Raw genomic sequence first — 19,213 nt, 5'->3', positions numbered from 1 at the left:
GTGACTATCAAAGGGGAGACTACTGTCCACCTGTGTCCCATGGTCTCTTATCACACCTTTGGTGTTAAGTAGACTACCACCTATGTGGTAGTTAATGGGTACTGAATTTTTGCAAGGAGGGATGCCAATGCAGTGTCAACATTGAGCTTGAGTCCATGGCTTTGTCACCAGGCATCTGTTGCAGTAAATATGACCCTGTCTCTCTCTCTCTCTCTCTCTCTCTATATATATATATATATATATATATATATATATATATATATATATATATACACACACATACATATAAACATCCATTGGTGTACATATAGATATACATATAGGCACATATACAGTCCACCTTTTATGATGGGAATATCAAATATGGGAAGGTTGTGAGGTATACAGTTATGTCATAATATTGCACAGTCTTGTGCAGAATGCATTGAAGGTGTTCTCAGCCCATGTAGCTTTAGCAGGCCTCACTGGCTGCAAAACTGCAAACCTGACGAATCATACCCACAGCATTTAACCACCACATGCCATATATCAGCACTGTATGCTGTCTGGTTTGCCACATACTGCAACCTACATAGAAATATGCACATAACAACCTTCAACTATATATATATATATATATATATATATATATATATATATATATATATATATATATCCACCTTTCACAAACAGTTGCAGTATGTCCCTTGCTGTATGCACATGTACAGATGCTAATATATCTGACACAGATAGATCTCTCCATATGTGTGTGCCATACACACACAAGAACCACACTTTTGTAAGTCCATAAACCTCATGGCTGACCTGTTGGGCCTTGCTGCAACATGAACTAGTGTCATATGTGAGCACACAGTAATATTAGAAGGTGTATATATAGCCGCAAATGCTAAATTAGTATACTAGCCTGGTACAGTTGTTGCCAATGCTAAGCTACACGTTAATATGACTACCATGCATTTGTTACTCTGCCACATCCATGTTTATATAACTGAATGCGCTACTCCCCCAAACAGACATTGTACACACTACTGTACAGAACACAGATAACATGGATCAGATGTTTGACATTTAATGCTGAACTACATATATCACAGTCATATCCCACTGCACACAGCTACACACTGATTTCTCCATGGCAGTAGTTATGCAGGGCATCTGTGCATATATATGTACTGCTGCCACATATGGATGATTCAAACTACGTAGAGTACTCTTCAAAAACATCTACTACATGCCAGTAAATACATATCTGTTACATACCTTTCCTTTGTATGTTTGTAGTAGTCAGTTCCGTGTGTTTTGTACACTTTGTTTTGTTTATATCTTATTTTTTTCAAAATATTTTTTTCAATATAGTATATTTTTCAATATATTATTTTTTTTTAATATATTTTTTTTCAATTATTGTTTTTTTTCAATATATGTATTTTTTCAATATATTTTCTTTTTTTCAATATATATTTTTTCAATATATTTTCTTTTTTTCAATATATATTTTTTTCAATATAATTTTTTTTCAAGATATTTTTTTCAATATATTGTTTTTTTTTTCAATATATATTTTTCCAGTATATTTTCTTTAATATCTTTTTGTTTCCTGTTGCTGTTGCTGTGGTCTGTGTCTCTCTCTGTATCTCTCTGTGTCTCTCTGTAATGCTCTCTCTCTCTCTCTCTCCCCCTCTCTCTTCATACCTGCAATGAAATGATTGCATGTGTGGACAGCTAGTACAGCCTGCTTTTATAGATATCTGCACATGTGCATGTGATGGCCTCTGTACCAATTGTTGGCCACCATTTGGCAATTGCATGCAGCCTGCTGTGTGGTACTTGCAGTACTCACTGTCATTGCAACCAAATGCTATAAATTGCGAGGTCAGGTAGGAGTAGCCCTTTCAGCTTTCCAAAGTTGGGACCATGCTTGTTTGCTGTGGACACTGTTGTATAAGTCAGAAGGTCGGTGTACTTCTTGTATCTAATGCTAGGGGTGTAGCCACTGATTTGAATGTTGTACTCAGACCTGAATGTTGCCACTTCCAGTACACAGTTGTCAGTGTAGAATTGTACTCACCCCTACAAATGCTAACACAAGATACATGGGAGTATATAGTTTCTTTTGTACTTATACAATTAGCCTCCAGACATATGTAGTTATTGAGATGTTTTCATTTGGCACATGAACTGTTTGTGAACTGCTATACTGTGGATATTAATGTATTCACGTCTGCACAGTTTGTGCTTTTTCTGTTGACATTAGCACAAGATGCTCATGAAAACTGGGCAATTCCAGTACTGTGTATGCCTACCTACATCCTTGCTGGACCTTGAACACACAGGTATTTTGTACATTTGGGTGGGGATTGTCCTGCTATGATATTGTGTGGGGGTTGTAAAGTGCTGCTGTAACATTATTTACTGCTAAAATGGCTGGTTCTGTTATCACAGTCATGTAATGCAATTCCACAACAACTGCTGGTAAAGTTCCACAGAACAGGTTTTGTGTTATGGCATTCCTATCTTACCTTTACATTCACTCATTCTGATGCATGATATATATATATTTCAGCAACAACCTGCTGTATATCTACTGTGGCTTAGTGGTACTTCATGCAGTCTAGTGTGTCCGGGGTTCGAGACTGATATTGGTGTTTTATTTTGCTGCTGAGCAGAACAAGGCCCTTCACATGCAGGGTGACAAAGGCACTTTTACACAGTTGTAAGCGGGTTTGCGCGGGTTTGCGTGACACATAGAAATACTTAGCTAAGCGTACACAAACGCACACTCACGCAAACCCGCTAGCTACTGCTTAAAGGTGCTTACTCCCGCTAACCCCCACGCTCATTTCTTTGCTTTGAAAGAAAAGAAAATGGGGGATAGGAAAGTGGTGAAAAAAGGGGCACAAAGAGGGAAAGAAAGTAGGGAAAACAGCTCGGAGTGTGCAGGACGGGTATAGGGAAGGTCCATAGCTGCCCATTTCTTTAACAGCAACAGCTGTGTATATACTAGTAATTTGGAGGGAAATTTGAAACCTTCCACCCCTGAGAGAAGGGTGAGGACAATGAAGTATGTTGTACTGCCAATTAAATTTCAGTTTATGTGTCCAGCGGACATGTGTGCAAAATGGGCAGCTATGTATGGGGTGTAATTTTTTTGTGGGAGCAGATTGCCCATTTTTTTTTCAGGTGAGAGTGGAATGTGGGGTAGGGGAAGTAGGTATATTTTGGGAGGTAGGTTCGGGAGGTAAACAGAGAAGACAAACGATGCATACAGGGGAAGAATATGATACATGGGATGGGTGAACACCATTGACAGGGAAGCAAGGGAGCCCGCAGGATTTTTTGCAGGGGGGTGCAAACCCAAGCCGCGCCCATGCAGCCCCACCCCCTCTGCTGTCCCCACCCACTCAGCCCCACCCCCCCCACCTACGCAGCCATTCCAGTGTCCCATTACTTGGCTATTTCTCCCCATTTGTCATAGACACTGTTCAAATCTCTCAGTGTGCATACTGTTTTATGCTTTACTTCTGCAATGATTACAGATATTTGGATTTCATTTACAACTTTTATTTCAAATTTTATAGCACAAACACTGAAAGACATTTACTAAACCCAAACAAAGCAATAGTCTTACAATGAAAACAGACTTAGCATTAAAACTTATCTACCTTTGAAACCCACATTCACTGAAACAACATTGAAACCCGCATTCAAAGAAAATGCATCTGGCCAGTGGCAGAGTAAGTTTACCTTTAGGCTGTTTTCAAATCATAGGCTCCTTGCACACATTTTTAGAACCATGGAAAAGTTATTTGATTCACCTTCCTGACTGTATTAATTATACTATATAATAATTGAATCATATCCCTTATATAATACAGCACCACTTGTTAGAGTGTGTTTTAAATTTATAGTTCTGAACATTTTTCCTTTAAACAATGAAACAAATCATATGAAACAATAATGACAACATGCCCAATTCAGAACATTTCAACCATAAAGGGCCACTCTACTCAAACTTCTGTCATACAATCCACCAATATCAATTAATATGCAGAATCTTTGCAGAAGTAAAAGTCATCTGAATAATTCCACATTAAAGAGATCTGAAACCAGTGAAGAGGTTGTTGCTAGAAAACAACTTTATATTTCAGTGTTTAATCTGCAAATTCAACGCCTGCTGCCCTTGAAGAATAAATTGCCTACGTTATATTAAAAAAATGGTAAGCTGGTATATTGCAATAGGGAATGGGTGGCAAGCTGAAAAACAAGTTCATAGTTATTTGGCAACTCATCCAAAGGAGGACATACTCAGGACTGTAACACTCCACCTCCTTAAATACAAATCTACATGTTGTGGGAGTAGAACCTATAGCCTTCTGTATCAAGATGCAAGTATGCTACCTGCTGTGCTGCTTTAAAAATTCTATACCACAATAGTGATACTATTTGCTAAACAAAACAGTTGCACATTTTAAGCAGGCTTAGCATGAGCAGCAGTAAATTTCTCTTCCCTCGAAGCTCACAATTCCTTGAAAATGCACTTGAAATTAAAATCCACCTGCTAACTCTAACTAGGGCATTTCACTCTCTTTCTCACACACACCTCAACCTCTTAGTGCAAGAAATCTGGACAAAGCCCAAAATAAATAGGAACAGATTATAAATATTGCTGTCATGAACTTAGAACATTGCTAGAATCTGCACCTGCTTCTGACAAAGTACCTTCTTGATGACACACAGGACAAATATATATTTGTGCAGTTATTCAAACCCAGACTGTTTTTAAATAAAAAAGTCACTTACTACCAATGGAGAAATTACACTACCAAAGAAAAATAAGTAGTAGATCAATAACTACAAATAGGTCTAATTAAAGAGCTGAATAATATTATCTATGTACTTTCCTCACTCAGACTCAGCTTCTTAACTACCACAGTTTGTGCCAAACCTGAAGTGCTGAGAGCAAAACAGAATAATGGAATCACTGGAGATAATTGAAAATAGTTTAAAACACTACTTTGCTAAAATATTATGAAAACAGCATGAGCTACAGAATTTCTTGGGAAGAAATTGAAATGCAAAGTAACATTAGTCAGCCATTTCATTTACAGCCCCACGGGTGCTTTATGTAATGAAATAAGTACTTTGCCTGCAGTTTCATAACATACACTTTTAGATACCTACTGTACCACGATGTATACTAGGTGGCCTAGTACACATCAAATGCCATTTTTTTCAAATAGGGAATAAAATGTATTGTTTGAAAAGTAATATATTGCTATAGTCACCTGCAGATATATTTTACAGGATTTTATATAAACATATGCATGTATTTCAGAACCTCTTACATTAACCTTTATAAAAATTTGTTAAGTAAAGTTATATGTCTATGAACTTTAACTAAGAGCAACCATATGAATTTATTGGTGTGTGTGTGTGTGTGTGTGTGTGTGTGTGTGTGTGTGTGTGTGTGTGTGTGTATGTCCAGGATGAGTAGTGAAACCATATGAAATCAAGTTCCGTATTCCTACCAGTACCATACTAAATTCAGTTAGTAAATATTTAACATTTAGTCCAGTTAATAAAACAAAGTTAATATTTTACTTCAATGAAAAATGTTTGTTTTTCAAGAAAATACAATTTGCTCCACTATTATAGTTGGTTGTAAACGTTCAAATAATATATTATGCTGTAGATCTCAAGACTTAATCCAAAGACGTTTCCTTTATGATACCACCCTGATAGGATGCCTACATTTGATGCTCCAATAGCATTCAACTGGGGAAACTGACCTCTAGCTAACACTACTTATCACTCCTAAAGTAGTACTTCATGAGACTTTGACCTGGGATTGCAGGCAGGCACCTCTTCCTCATTTCTTGGCTCTATAGCGTCTGACCTCACTAATCTATTGCTTGTGTCCAGTCCAGCAATGCAAACACCTTACCTCTGCACCAGTGGGCTGGCTGCTGTAAGCAATCCTGCCAGACTTTAATAGTATGGTCAGAGTATGCAGAAGTTTATTTCTTAACATTGAAGGTGTGGTTTCATAATCATAAATGTTGGACTACTTTTTTCTGCTATATGAAACTGTGCAAGGATAATTCAAATCAGAGAATTAAGAATAAAAAAGGCTGCATACATGTCTGCTTATTACAGAACTAAATGCACATAGTTTCTAAAACTATTTTTTGGAAACACCACATTCTGGCCACACTTCAATGTTAATGCATCTAAAATGTAACATCCCATCACTAATATATTATAAGATATATATAATTTGATGAGCCACACTGCTTACATCAGCTGGGCTACTTAGATTTCACATGTGAAGATGGGCAGATGACAGGTGCAGACCTCATCAATGACTTTTAAGCAGGAGCCCACCTTTCCCTTTGTAGAAACAAAATATTTATTTTTGAGCATGTGCACAATTAAGGAACCAATGTGAGAAAAATCCACATAAAAAATAGCAAGATGTGAGATAGAAATCAGTTGACATATATATGGGTGCATGGCAAGAGATCAAAACATTTAAATATCTACAAAAATATCTAATGTACGAAATACGAATAGTTAAAAGCAATCTAAGCACAAAACATTAATAAAACCTAATCACATCTCAAACCAGTATTTGGTTGCACTCTCACTTCCTCTGCTAATTATATATACCATCTTCGAAGTGGTGCAACAGTGAGGAAAGGCCATATACCCATCCGAAAGGTAGAGTGAAAGTTTAAATATTAACAGCTTAAATGTTGACAAAATATCTAAAGTTCAAGATATCAACAGTTAAAAATATCTAAAGAAAAAATATCTATAAAATTGAAGTTACACCAGGGAAGGGTAACCTTAGTATGGCTACCAGGAACTGATGCGATCGTTTTTTTTTTCCTCGCACTTTTGTGTTTTAAATTATGTAGTGTGCAGCACATGCATGAGTCAGGTCTTGCAGCTGTAAAAGTGGGAGGGTGCTTCCCTCCTCCTCGCCTATGGTTCCGGCACCTAAAACGGGATGCAAAGGGCATTCTTAAACATGAATGTCCTTTCTTTAAAAAAAAACAAAAAAAAAACAAAACTTTTTTTTAAATTAAAATAAAATTAATTTCTCGGCCAGCAGATTCCAGGGGGGGTCCAAGTGTACCCCCTTGTACCTGCCTGTGGGGGCCCATGCGGGGAAAGATGTTTGGAAATCGCAAGCCCATGAGCCCACAGATGGAAACAGTGGAACTGAGATCCCCACCCATGGGCAGTCACCACTGCACCTTCACAGCCTGGAGGGTGGCTGCGTAGGAGGGGCAGGCTCACCTATGAGTCGAGCCACTCTTGCCTCGAGCTGGCATAGAGGATCAGCGACTGAACGCTAGATCTCTCTACGCACCACAGCCCGGATCGTTTGGAATGTGATAGGTGGCCCTCCTTTGGCCATGCTTGCATGGGGGGGGAGCCCCATCCCCTGCAGTGCTTCCACTCGAAGATGGCACAGGACCAACAGAGGAGGAGGTCCCGGGCTGGGCACCAGACCTGCTGGTGCCAGGTGCCATCGCCAGCTGAGGTGGGACAGGTGGGTCTGCTGGGACCGGCCTTCCCATACATTCTATGTTTAGGAGGATTTAATGACAATTTGGGTTAGCAATAGCCAACAGCATTCCGATTTAGTTGTAATAGCATACAGTAGTATTCCCATTAACCCAACACATCAGAGTTCCAACAGTTGAACAGCAAGCATAACACATGCATATATAGAACAACAGTGGACATTCCAACAGCATGCTGGATTGATTGGTGGCAACAGGCCACCAAGAATGTGGTATGTGAACAGGGCACATGCATCAAAGTAAATGCGGATATTTATAAACCAATAGGACATGTGTCCCAACAAATGTTATGAGATTAGACATACCCATTGAGGTGTGGAATTGCATTGTTTATGGACATACAGTAGGATGTAAAAAGATACCTCCATTAACAACTTATATATACTTATAGTTTACGCTACATTCCTATTGACTGCAGTTATATATCCCCTACATGTATTATTACACTAGGCAATGTCTGTTAAATTGTGAAATGGGTTTTGCTAGTTCTTGATATACCTGACCTGTATCTGACATACAAACTGTCCTGGATGCAGATGTTACTGCTACATATTTATATATATAATTTATATTTATATATCTACATATCTGGATGTGTTCAGGTGACATTATCAGGTATATGTTAACAGCCCCCTACATTTCTAGCAGCACACTGACATTTCTGGGGAACACAATAACAAGCTACTCATGTGCCAGATTAACCTGTACATGCCGGCCATGAACCGACAGTTGAGGACTGTATATATGCTTAACAGCTACTGGCACTCCCTTCATCCACTTTATATGGGCCTACCTATGTGTGGGTTGACTGCGCTTAATACAACAGTACTATTTCTATAATGCAAGGGTACAACAGCATATCGAAGAAAGTGACACGGACACACTCCAGGAATTATACCTTTATTAATTACATTACACACTGTTCTAGTGGCTCTCTCATTTATTTGATATATCAGTGCATGCAGAGGTCTTTTATTCAAGACATATTATGCATTTATTAATGGGTTACAACACCGTTTTACACTGTCTCACTTATTTTATATAACAGTACATGCAGAGAAGTTATTCAGCACTTATTATACCTTTATTAATGGGTTACAACACTCTTTTTCAGGCTCTCTCACTTTTTCTATATGACAACACATGCAGAATAATTACTAACCTGCCTGGTGGTGCAGCCTTAGCAGCCTATCTGCATAGGCTTGCTGATTCGCAGCACGGATACCTGCAGCTGTGAATTAAATGAAGGGATATTTTGACATACCTATCCATAATATAGACTATAATAGCAATTCTTACATACTTCATTCCATGGCTACATACTCAGTAGTGGGGCATTTTCCATTTCACAGGCCTCCTGTATCCACTGGTTCAGTCGGTCCTCCTTGCGTCTCTTCAGGTCTGAGTAGTGGTGTCTGACCTGCTCACCAGTCCGTGGGATGCCTGTGGCACTGGTGAGATCATGTGCTAGATGGTTCCAGGCTTCCGCTTTGTACTCAGTGCCATGAAACTGGCCCTGCAGGAGTCTTGCATCATGATGATGGACGAGAAGCCAAACCATTACTTTTGACTCCTCAATGCCCCACTGTTGCACTTGAAAACAAGAGCCCTCTCCAACACCGGCCATACTTTCTGCAGATGGGAGCTACAACCAGTTATGGCAATTATTCCTGCCTATGGAACTTAAATATGCCTCGTTTCCCGCACGTATTTGTGATTGGCCGGTTTTGAAAAATCTCAGCTAAAAGCAAACCTGCTTAGCGATGGGTAAACTTCCATTGATATATATGAGTGTGTTGGAAATGCATCCATATGTAAAGCTGTCATGGCTTAGTGGTTTAGTACTGTGATTATGGTGCACAGTATCCCGGGTTTGAGGCCTGTCATTGCTTTTTATTTTACTACTGGCCAGATCGGCTAGGAGGTGTGGCTGTGTTTAGCTGACTTTGCTCAACTTTGCCCAACGTTCATCGGTGTTGCTCTACGCTGCTCTACATTGCACGACGTTGCCCAACATTGCTCTAGTTAGCATGGTGCTCAGCTCTGCGCAAACATGTTTTGTTTGCACTAGTTGGCATGATGCGCAGCTCCGCGCAAAGCTATTGCGCTAGTTAAAGCAGTGCTAAGTTATGAGCAATTACGCTTAACTGTGCTTAATACTAGTAAACTTTGCTTAGCAGTGCTTCACATTGCTTAAGATACGTTACTATTACATTTATCAGTATGCATGACCATTCCACCTTCTTATATATATATATATATATATATATATATATATATATATATATATATATATATAAAATATTGTTCACTACCACATATGCCATTTCAATGCATTTTACTAAAATTTAAAAGGTAAATGGTAAATGTCAGGAATTCTTTTTATGCACACATTTCCTACAGAAAATAGGAAGTGGAGTGGTGGGACTTGAACCAGGAATGCCTCTTCTTTGTGCGAGGGCTCTACCACTATGCTATTGCTATTTGGCTTAACTTTTATATAAGTAGTTTATTATCCTCTTTGATGTCTACACTGCTAACTGTAGCTAAGCAATAGGCATACCTGCGCATACATGCGCAAATACGGGCAGCTATATCGGGAATAATAAAAAAAAAAGGAAAAGTTTACATTTTAAACTTCTACAGGGATTTAGAATGTGGGGGAGTGTAGTGTTGGGTATGTAGACATTTGAGCGGACTAGCTCATTTCAGTTGACATTTGCAGTTTAGGCACTTGCAGGGGCGTGGATATTTGGACTGCTCGGCAGTCTGACACGCCCCCTGCACTCGTGCACGCTCCGTGTTAGCCTTAGAGTTGAGTCAGCGTGCCCTCATGAATATGCATGACGCGCCGACGTCATACTCTTAGACTGCAGTTTCCGGGTAAGACTTAGTTAGTCTTAAATGGAGGATTAGTGAATCCTGGCCAATGTCTTTAATTTTAAAATCAGTATATTTTTTAAACTTGATGTGGTTAGTATATGTGAGTGAGAGTGGAATTTAGTAAGTAAGATGGGCATAGTAAGAATGATTTGATACTGAGATGGCAGCTTTTCTTGAGCACATTCATACTTAAAAGATGGTATCTTGGAAGATCAGACAAGGCCCTTAGTCTGCTGTATCATAATGCATGGCTGGTCTCTGGATACAGACCTAAGGTACATTCCTGAGAAGTTCTTGTTAAAAAGCAGATGTATTGCCAGCACCACTGGCATGAATTCATAGAGTGATAAAGTCTTGACTATAACATAGGGGACACGTTCTATTAGCTGCACAGATGCCTGTTATTACTGACATGGAAATGATGGGTGTGCCTCTCCTCAGGTGGACTGTGGAGATTTGGGATATTCAATTCTTCAGTCCATTAGAAGAAAGGCAGTGATATTTGAAGATAGTCCAGGGATGCATTTTCTGTATAGGTTCATAGTTTCCATGCTGACTTTATCATAGTATCATGTCTGTGGATGAATTATGAATGCTGACATATATCATTCTGTGAGATTCAAGATTGTATTTACATATCAGCAGTACCATTTATAATGTCACATCAGATTGCTTTTTACTCTGCTCACCTCTGCTACAAATTCATCTACTTTCCAGATGGGTGTGGAAGAAAGTGGAACTACCTTACTTGGCGTATGTTTAAAGTTCTGTATGTCCACTATGTCTGGATGCCTTCAGGTGTTTCACACCTTGTATTGCTGGTTTTATATTGAATATACTCAAAAGTATGGGGAATGCAACTGTGTAGTTGTGTTAATATTCACCTGATTACTGCATATTCATGGAGTGGCAGCCATCTTCACTAAAACATTGTTGTTACCTTTCTTGTGTTGCATTTTATTGTGGGTTGCCGTACTGTCTACAAGATTTTCAGGTCTAAATTTTATGCTATGCAAGTATCCTGAGGCATCGTAGGAAATGTGTGCTATGTTTATACATAGCAAACCTTCCCAGGTGGATACACCCCCCTCCAACACACACACACACACACACACACACACACACACACACACACACACACGCGCACACACACACGCACACACCCACACACCCACATACACACACACACACACACACACACACACACACACACACACACACACACACACACACACACACACACACACACACGCACACACAAACACACCTACTGTCATTATCCCATGCACTTTCTCTGTTAAGTTTGCCTTGTTCAGATAGTGCCACTTCCACAGTGTATGGTCAACAGGCATGCTCTTGTTCTGGTATTGTCCTGCATTGTCCACATTCGGGTGCTTCATTTTCCACCTTTGGTGATGGTCATGCAATCTTCTTCTTAGTTTTGTAGTGGTCACAGGTTTCTGTATGAAATTCTCTTTGAAATTAACATTTTCCTCATTGCATATTAATGTGGTCAGGAAAAGAAAAGGATAGAAAATGTGTAGGTATTTATAATTTAATGAGAAATGAAAATGAGACTTGTTTTCTTTACTGTAGAACACTACAAGAAAACATGATAAAACTAAAAGCACTCACATATGAGCTGCAAAACAAATATAGGTCATTCTAATGAAAGTTGTTTGGTTAACTGCAGATTTAGTTGAACAATTTTAACCAAAATCACTTTTGGCTATAGTGGAGGATTCCTTTTTCTCCACTGTTGTGTGACCGTGGATTAGATACATTTATGACGGGGGGGGGGGGGGGGGGGTCCGTGCAAAAATAATATTTTTTTAGATTTTTGCTGAAAGTGCTTTTGCCTAAACATTTTGTGTGGAATTGTGATTGATGGAAATGTGTTGCTATGTTTACACATATATTTAGCCCAAAGGTTCCTGGAATTTATAAACTCAAATGCTATGGAAGAACTAGTCACCACTCCCACAAGAGGGGAAAACATACTAGACCTGATCATTACCAACATGGGGACTCTATGCTCCATACCAGAAGTATATCCATCATTGGTAAGATCAGACCATAAATTAATTTCACTGGATATCCACATCCCGACCCCACCCCCAGCCCAGAAAACCACAGTGAAAAACTTCTCAAAAGTGAACTTCACATTTCTCAAAACAGAAGTGGAATCCTTCAAGGCCCCAGGGCCAACGGAAACTACGGCCCAAACTGCAGAATCCTATATAAATGCATTCTACGGACATCTCCAGGAATGCATGGATCATGCTATCCCAAACAAAATCAAGACTCTATCATCCAAAGGCAGGTGTCCAGTCTGGTGGACCCCAGCCATAAATAAACTGTACAACAGAAGGAGGAAGCTACTACATGATAGAGCAAAATCCCTAAAAGGGAAGGCATCTCTGATCAGTACTAGCAAAAAATTACGATCCCTCATAAAATCCTCCAAGGCCAGCTTCGAGAGAAAACTTGCACAGGACACTAAAGACAATAATAAGGCTTTTTCCAGTTATGTTAGGAACCTGGGATGCAACTCCCAGACTTGATCTGAGTTGATTCTAAATGACAAAAAATACACTGAACCCACAGACATCGCCAATATCCTGGCAGACAGGTTCAGTGCAAACTCCCAAAAGAGCAAGTATCTATCCCGGCAGAGTGCAGCCTCCCAAACATCTCTGATGCTCAGGTGAAGGCCGCCCTCTCCAAGGCAAAAAACACTGCTTCCATGGGACCAGATGGTGTCCCGGGTCACGTCCTACATGAACTCCAAGAAGAACTAATCCCTCAAGTAAAACTGCTGTACAATCTCAGCCTCACTACAGGGTATGTGCCCAAAGAATGGCGTACAGCAACAGTGGTCCCACTCCACAAAGGTGGCGCCTCTGAGGACTCTGGAAACTATCGTCCCATAAGCCTGACTAGCCTAGTATGCAAGGCTATGGAGATGATCATCATGGAACTCATAAACAAAGACATTGGGGACCTACAGACACTAGATCCTACCCAGTTTGGCTTCGACAAGGGCAGATCCTGCCTTTTGAACCTGGTCAACTTTTTCGAAACAGTCACCAAGGCCATAGATGAAGGGAAGGTAGTCCCCACAGCCTATCTGGACCTCGCAAAGGCATTTGACACAATACCCCACTCGGGCATCATAGATAAGCTATCCAGCCTAAATATAAACCCCTATGTCACAAGATGGGTCACAAACTGGCTCAAAGACAGAACCCACAGAGTCAGAGCTGCTGGAGCCATGTCAGACTCAAACCGGTCACAAGTGGCATCCCACAAGGTTCTGTCCTGGGACCCCTCTTGTTCAGTATTTAATTTTCTGAGGTACAGGCCAATGTGGGAGGACTATGGCTCACCAAGTTCGCAGATGACTGCAAACTGGGTGCCATAATCGACTCTCCAGCTGACACAAACATCCTTAAAAAAGGTCTTGCAGAGACGGATAACTGGTGCCAGAGCCATGGTCTAAAGCTAAATGCCAAAAAGTGTATAGTCATACCCTTTGGCAAAAACAATGTGCCCACAAATTATCACATAGGTGGTAACCCATTAAGTACAGAGAAAGTAATTAGGGATCTGGGGACCCAAGTTGATAGCAATCTCTCCTTTGACAACCACATTGCCAAAGTGGTTAGAAAGACCTTCTACATAGCCCACCTCATCATGAAAGGATTCACATCTAGATCAAGAGAGGTAATTGTGCCCCTTTATTCATCCCTCATCAGGCCCATCATAGAATACAATGCCCCTTTTGGGATGTACCTTACCCGACACCTGCAGCAATTAGAAAGACCCCAAAATTACCTCACCAGGAAGATCAAGGGACTCAAACAGATGCCATATGCTGCTCGGTTAAAAAAACTCCAGCTCTACTCAGTTGCATACTGCCTACTTCGAAGCGATCTATGCCTGACATATAAAGCTATGCCCAACCCAGAATTAATGGACATGCTCCACCTCAGTAAATCTAAATCCCTTAGAGCCACGCACTCGAGGGGCTTGAACCTCAGCACAGAAATAAATAGAACATGCTGGAGGGACAGATTCATAACCCAGAGGCTCCCTTTCCTCTGGAATAGAATTCCAATTCAAGTTAGGCAGAGCACCTCACTGACTCTCTTCAAGAAGAATCTTGATGAGTGGATGGCGGATCGTAGGTTTGTCCCAGGGATTACTTCCGTGTCACTATTAGACAGAGGCACAGTAAACTAAACTTTAAAAAGGGCACAGTATACTCAAATCAAGGGGTGGCGTAAGCCAAACACAATCGGGCTAGGCTTATAAATGCCCCAGGGCAGATAGCCTAGTATGAACCTATGAACCTATGAACCTATATCAAATTGTCAGTCAAGCAACATAAATCCACATATATAAATCATGATACAACAATTTGTCACATTTGGGATTAGAATGCACATGGATTACCCACACCTACCTTGGACATCTGTTCACTTGGATGTTGCCTTTGAGATGAAATCAGACCAGGTAAAAGCAAATTAAAGACTTCAACCACACCTGGTAAACTGCTATATTATTAAATATTGTTGATTTTATAACTGTTTATTAGTTCCTAGACATACTGCACTATTTCCAGTGGGGGGCTGGTGACTTCAAATTAAAGGGGGGCTGCAGGAGACAGCTGAATGGGTGGGGCCAAAGGGAAGGGGTGTGACCAACTATAAAGGGGTGGGGCTATGCTCAAAACCACAACAACTGGAACTTTAATTAAATACGCTGCCCTGGGGGTTAAACCGTCATTACGAGAGTCCAATCAAGACAAAATGAAGTGTAGAAGAAAAATGCATTGTCTACATGACAACTTACTTAATATCTAGATGGAAACACAAAGGTTGTGAGGCATGAAAAAAATAAATTGCTTTTTAATTACATTACTGGAATGCCAGTCAAAATCAGGTATAAAAAAACAAGCAGCACTCAGCTCAAACCACTTCTCCTTTCACTGCAGTTCTAATTATAATTTATATTCAGCTTTATAAAATTACCAAGTAACATGCTGAAAGTAGCAATCTCTGTGATACCCCCACTTGTAAAAATTTTTCTTATCCAAAAAAGACCTGCTGCCTGACAACAACTATCTACTTGTTTCATGGAGAACACCTAATCAAAGTAAAAAAGTGAACAGCGAACAAGAAACAAGCTCAAGATAAATTGCTTAAAGGATTACTGCACAAGTTATGGACCACACATGATAGACTGGCATTCTGTTTAGTTTACGGGTAAAGCCTGCAAATATAATTGCAAGTCTCCAACAAATGTAATGAGCATCTGAAAATACTGTAATCCTGTCCTTTATTACAAATACTGTCATATGCATTTCAGTACCTAAGGCTTATACGTTATCTAGTTATGTAACTATTCTTTGCAAGGCAACAATGAAAAGACTTTCAATGTTGGTAATTCTTTAACAGTATGCTTATTAAAGCTTACTTGCATCTTACAATCTCCGACAAGCTTACCTGATGGTCATTAAAGCATTACTACTTTAACATAGAGCAACAGGGCACTGCAACAGCATGCATTTTCTGAATAATAAGAAGCATAAATCAACAGCATAAAAATATGACAGAAAACTAGAACATTCTGCAAAATCAAGGACAGATGAAAAGCCACGGTCATACTTGTGGTCTACCTTGGATGGGGGGATACTCTGCACACTTACACTGCATAACTGCTCCTTGCCTTGCTTGGACACATCCAAAGCCACTACAATGAGGAGTGGAGTGCAACAAGTAGGTCACAGTTTGAAATGTCTCTGGCTGACGGTGATGGGTCTGACACTCATACCTCTCAACCTCAGAGCAAGAAATCTGGACAAAATCATAGATAGAAGTGGGACTCAGGTCCAAAAATAAGGACAATTTTTAAATATTGCTCTTATAAACTTAGAAAGATAATAGAATAGTAGTAGGTCTTGCATTAATATGATTTTTTTTTTCAAAACAGGTTTATTGTTTTAACATATGAGAAATATCATAACAATTTTATACAAGTAATTAAAAATAGGTATTATAATATTCAACAAAACAACTAAAGTATTTACAAAGACATCCACTACCATCAGATCAATTAATTAAACTAAAATACCATGCTATTGAAATTAAAATTTTTTTAACAAATTTTGTAAATTATCCCATACATTAAAATAAGATGTTTTTCTATTTGTTCTAGTCCTAATTGTGTTTATTTCCATATGGCACACTATATTCATAACATTTTTAAATTCAATGAATGAAGGAGGTGTATCTGAAATCCAATTTCTAGTTATTATTTTCCGAGCCACTGCTAGAATAGACCATAACAAGGGAAGCTTAACCTTTTTAACACTTTGAGGTACAGGTGTGTTGAATAATATAAGAGATTTAGAAATAATGAAATTATCTGTAAAAAGAGCCTGCAAAAATTCATTAATTGACTTCCAGTATTCTTTCAATTTTATACAGTCATAAAACATATGAGCACAGTCAGCATTAATTTCTACATTACATCTCTTACATAGATTATCTTTATTATTTATTTTATTCATCATCAAAGGTGTATAAAAAGATCTATGTAAAAATTTCCATGTATAAAGTCTCCAGACAATGGAAGACGTAGTTCTATAAGCAGATTCCAATATATATTGTTTATCTTGTTGATTTGGTGGGTCCCCATTAATAGAAGTGAAATAATTCCAGTATGAATCTACACTGTAAAAAGTTTCTTGTCTGATAACTTTATGTATGTATGAAAGTTTATATTTATCAGAAACTTTATGTTGTAAATTTAATATCAAGTAATCAATCAGTGTTGGAATAGATTCTTTAACAGTTATAGACATTAAATCTATTTTATTAATGAGATGTTGTCTAAAGGTCTGAACCTCTAACCAGCAAGTTTCTCTTAGATCAAATTCTTGTTTTAAGAAATCTAGATTTTTAACTTTATTATCAGATATCAACTGATACCAGTACTTTAGATCATTATCTATAGCTAAATTAGTTCCTTCAGAAGTAGATGACAAAAGCATACCCTGAGTATACATTATAGGAAATACAATAAAATTCCATTCCCTATACTTAGGGTGCATGAATATAAAGTTACGATAACTAATAATAATATTTAATGGGTAACAAACCATATGTTTAGGTGTAATAGGTGAAGTACAAAATTCCTTTAGTAACCATAACATGGAGTTATTTACAATCATATTTTTATGTGTTAAGGAGATTTTCATGAAGTGTATACTAATTAGCTCCCAATAATCTTTCCATTTTGTGACATATGACTGATCTATTAATAAAGTAATAACTTTTACAATAGAAGAGATAGTATATAAATTAAAGTCTGGAAAAGAAATACCCCCTTGAGACCAGCTATTAGTATGTTTCTTTAATGCAATCTTAGGTCTATTAGGTGCCCATAAGAAATTTAACAATAGTGTGTTCAGTTTCTTGATAATTATTTTTGTAGGTGGAAGTATTATTGATTGTATTAAGTATAAAATCTTGGGGAATATTATCATTTTAATAATTGTAAGTCTCTCCTCCATAGTAAAAACATATTATTCCAGGTATTAAAAAGATTTTGTATATTAAGAAAACAGGTATTATAATTATTATATATAATAGATTTAATATCTTTAGATAGTATTATACCTAAATAAGTTATCTGACCTGAATTGGGTACATATTTAGTAAAATCACTAATGAGAATATTTTTCGTGTATATATAGGTAGTATTTTAGTTTTTCTTCATTGAATATTAAACCAGAAATTCTTTTAAAATTCATCATGTTATCAAATAGAGACTGTATAGAAGAATTAGATCCTGCTGATGTAATTAGAACATCATCTGCAAAAGTTGAATTTTGGATGTTGTATTTTCATCTATTTCAAAACCCTCTATGTCAGTACTGTTTCTGATCAAATTAGCCCAAGGCTCCATTACTAAAGTGAATAATAGTGGAGAAAGTGGACATCCTTGTTTTGTACCTTTAAGAATGGGTATTTTTGTGAAACATATGTTCCTACCTTAATATAAGCCAACGTTCCTTTGTATAAATGTTCAATTAGATTTACAAATGCATCCGAGAAGTTTGTGCACTTCATTAAGGTAAACAGATAGTCCCAACTTACTGAATCAAATGCTGAACTTATATCAAGACTAATAAGTGTTAAATCTTTCTTTTCCTATTTGCAAAATCTATTAATGTTAAAGTTCTTCTTATATTATCAAAAGTATTTCTATTTACAATGAAGCCTGTCTGATCTATATCTATAATGCCGGGAATGATTGTCTTCAATCTATCAGCAAAGATATTCATAAACATTTTATAATCAACATTAAGTAATGAGATGGGCCGATATGAAGAACATCTAGTTGGATCTTTATTAGGTTTTAAAATTGGTGAAATAAATGTATATTGCCAAGATGGGGGGGGGGTTATTAACTCAGTTTGGGCCAAAATAAAAACCTTATGTATTAATGAATATGTATTTTTAGAAAGGATTTTATATATCTCTGGTATAATACCATCATTACCCGGTGCTTTGTTTGATTAAAGCTTATTTATTTGTGTAATAACTTCTGTATATGAAATACTCTTGTCCAATAGTTTAATCCGTTGTTTATTAAGCTTTCATATTTGTGGTTATAAACTCTTTTATTTTATCTTTAGGTTCCATGTTAATATTATTATGGTT

The sequence above is a fragment of the Protopterus annectens genome, chromosome 2.part1 (genome assembly GCF_019279795.1).
Source record: "Protopterus annectens isolate FY-2018-M chromosome 2.part1, PAN1.0, whole genome shotgun sequence".
In the NCBI taxonomy this organism is placed as follows: domain Eukaryota; kingdom Metazoa; phylum Chordata; order Ceratodontiformes; family Protopteridae; genus Protopterus; species Protopterus annectens.
Note: the sequence above shows the minus strand (reverse complement) of the source record.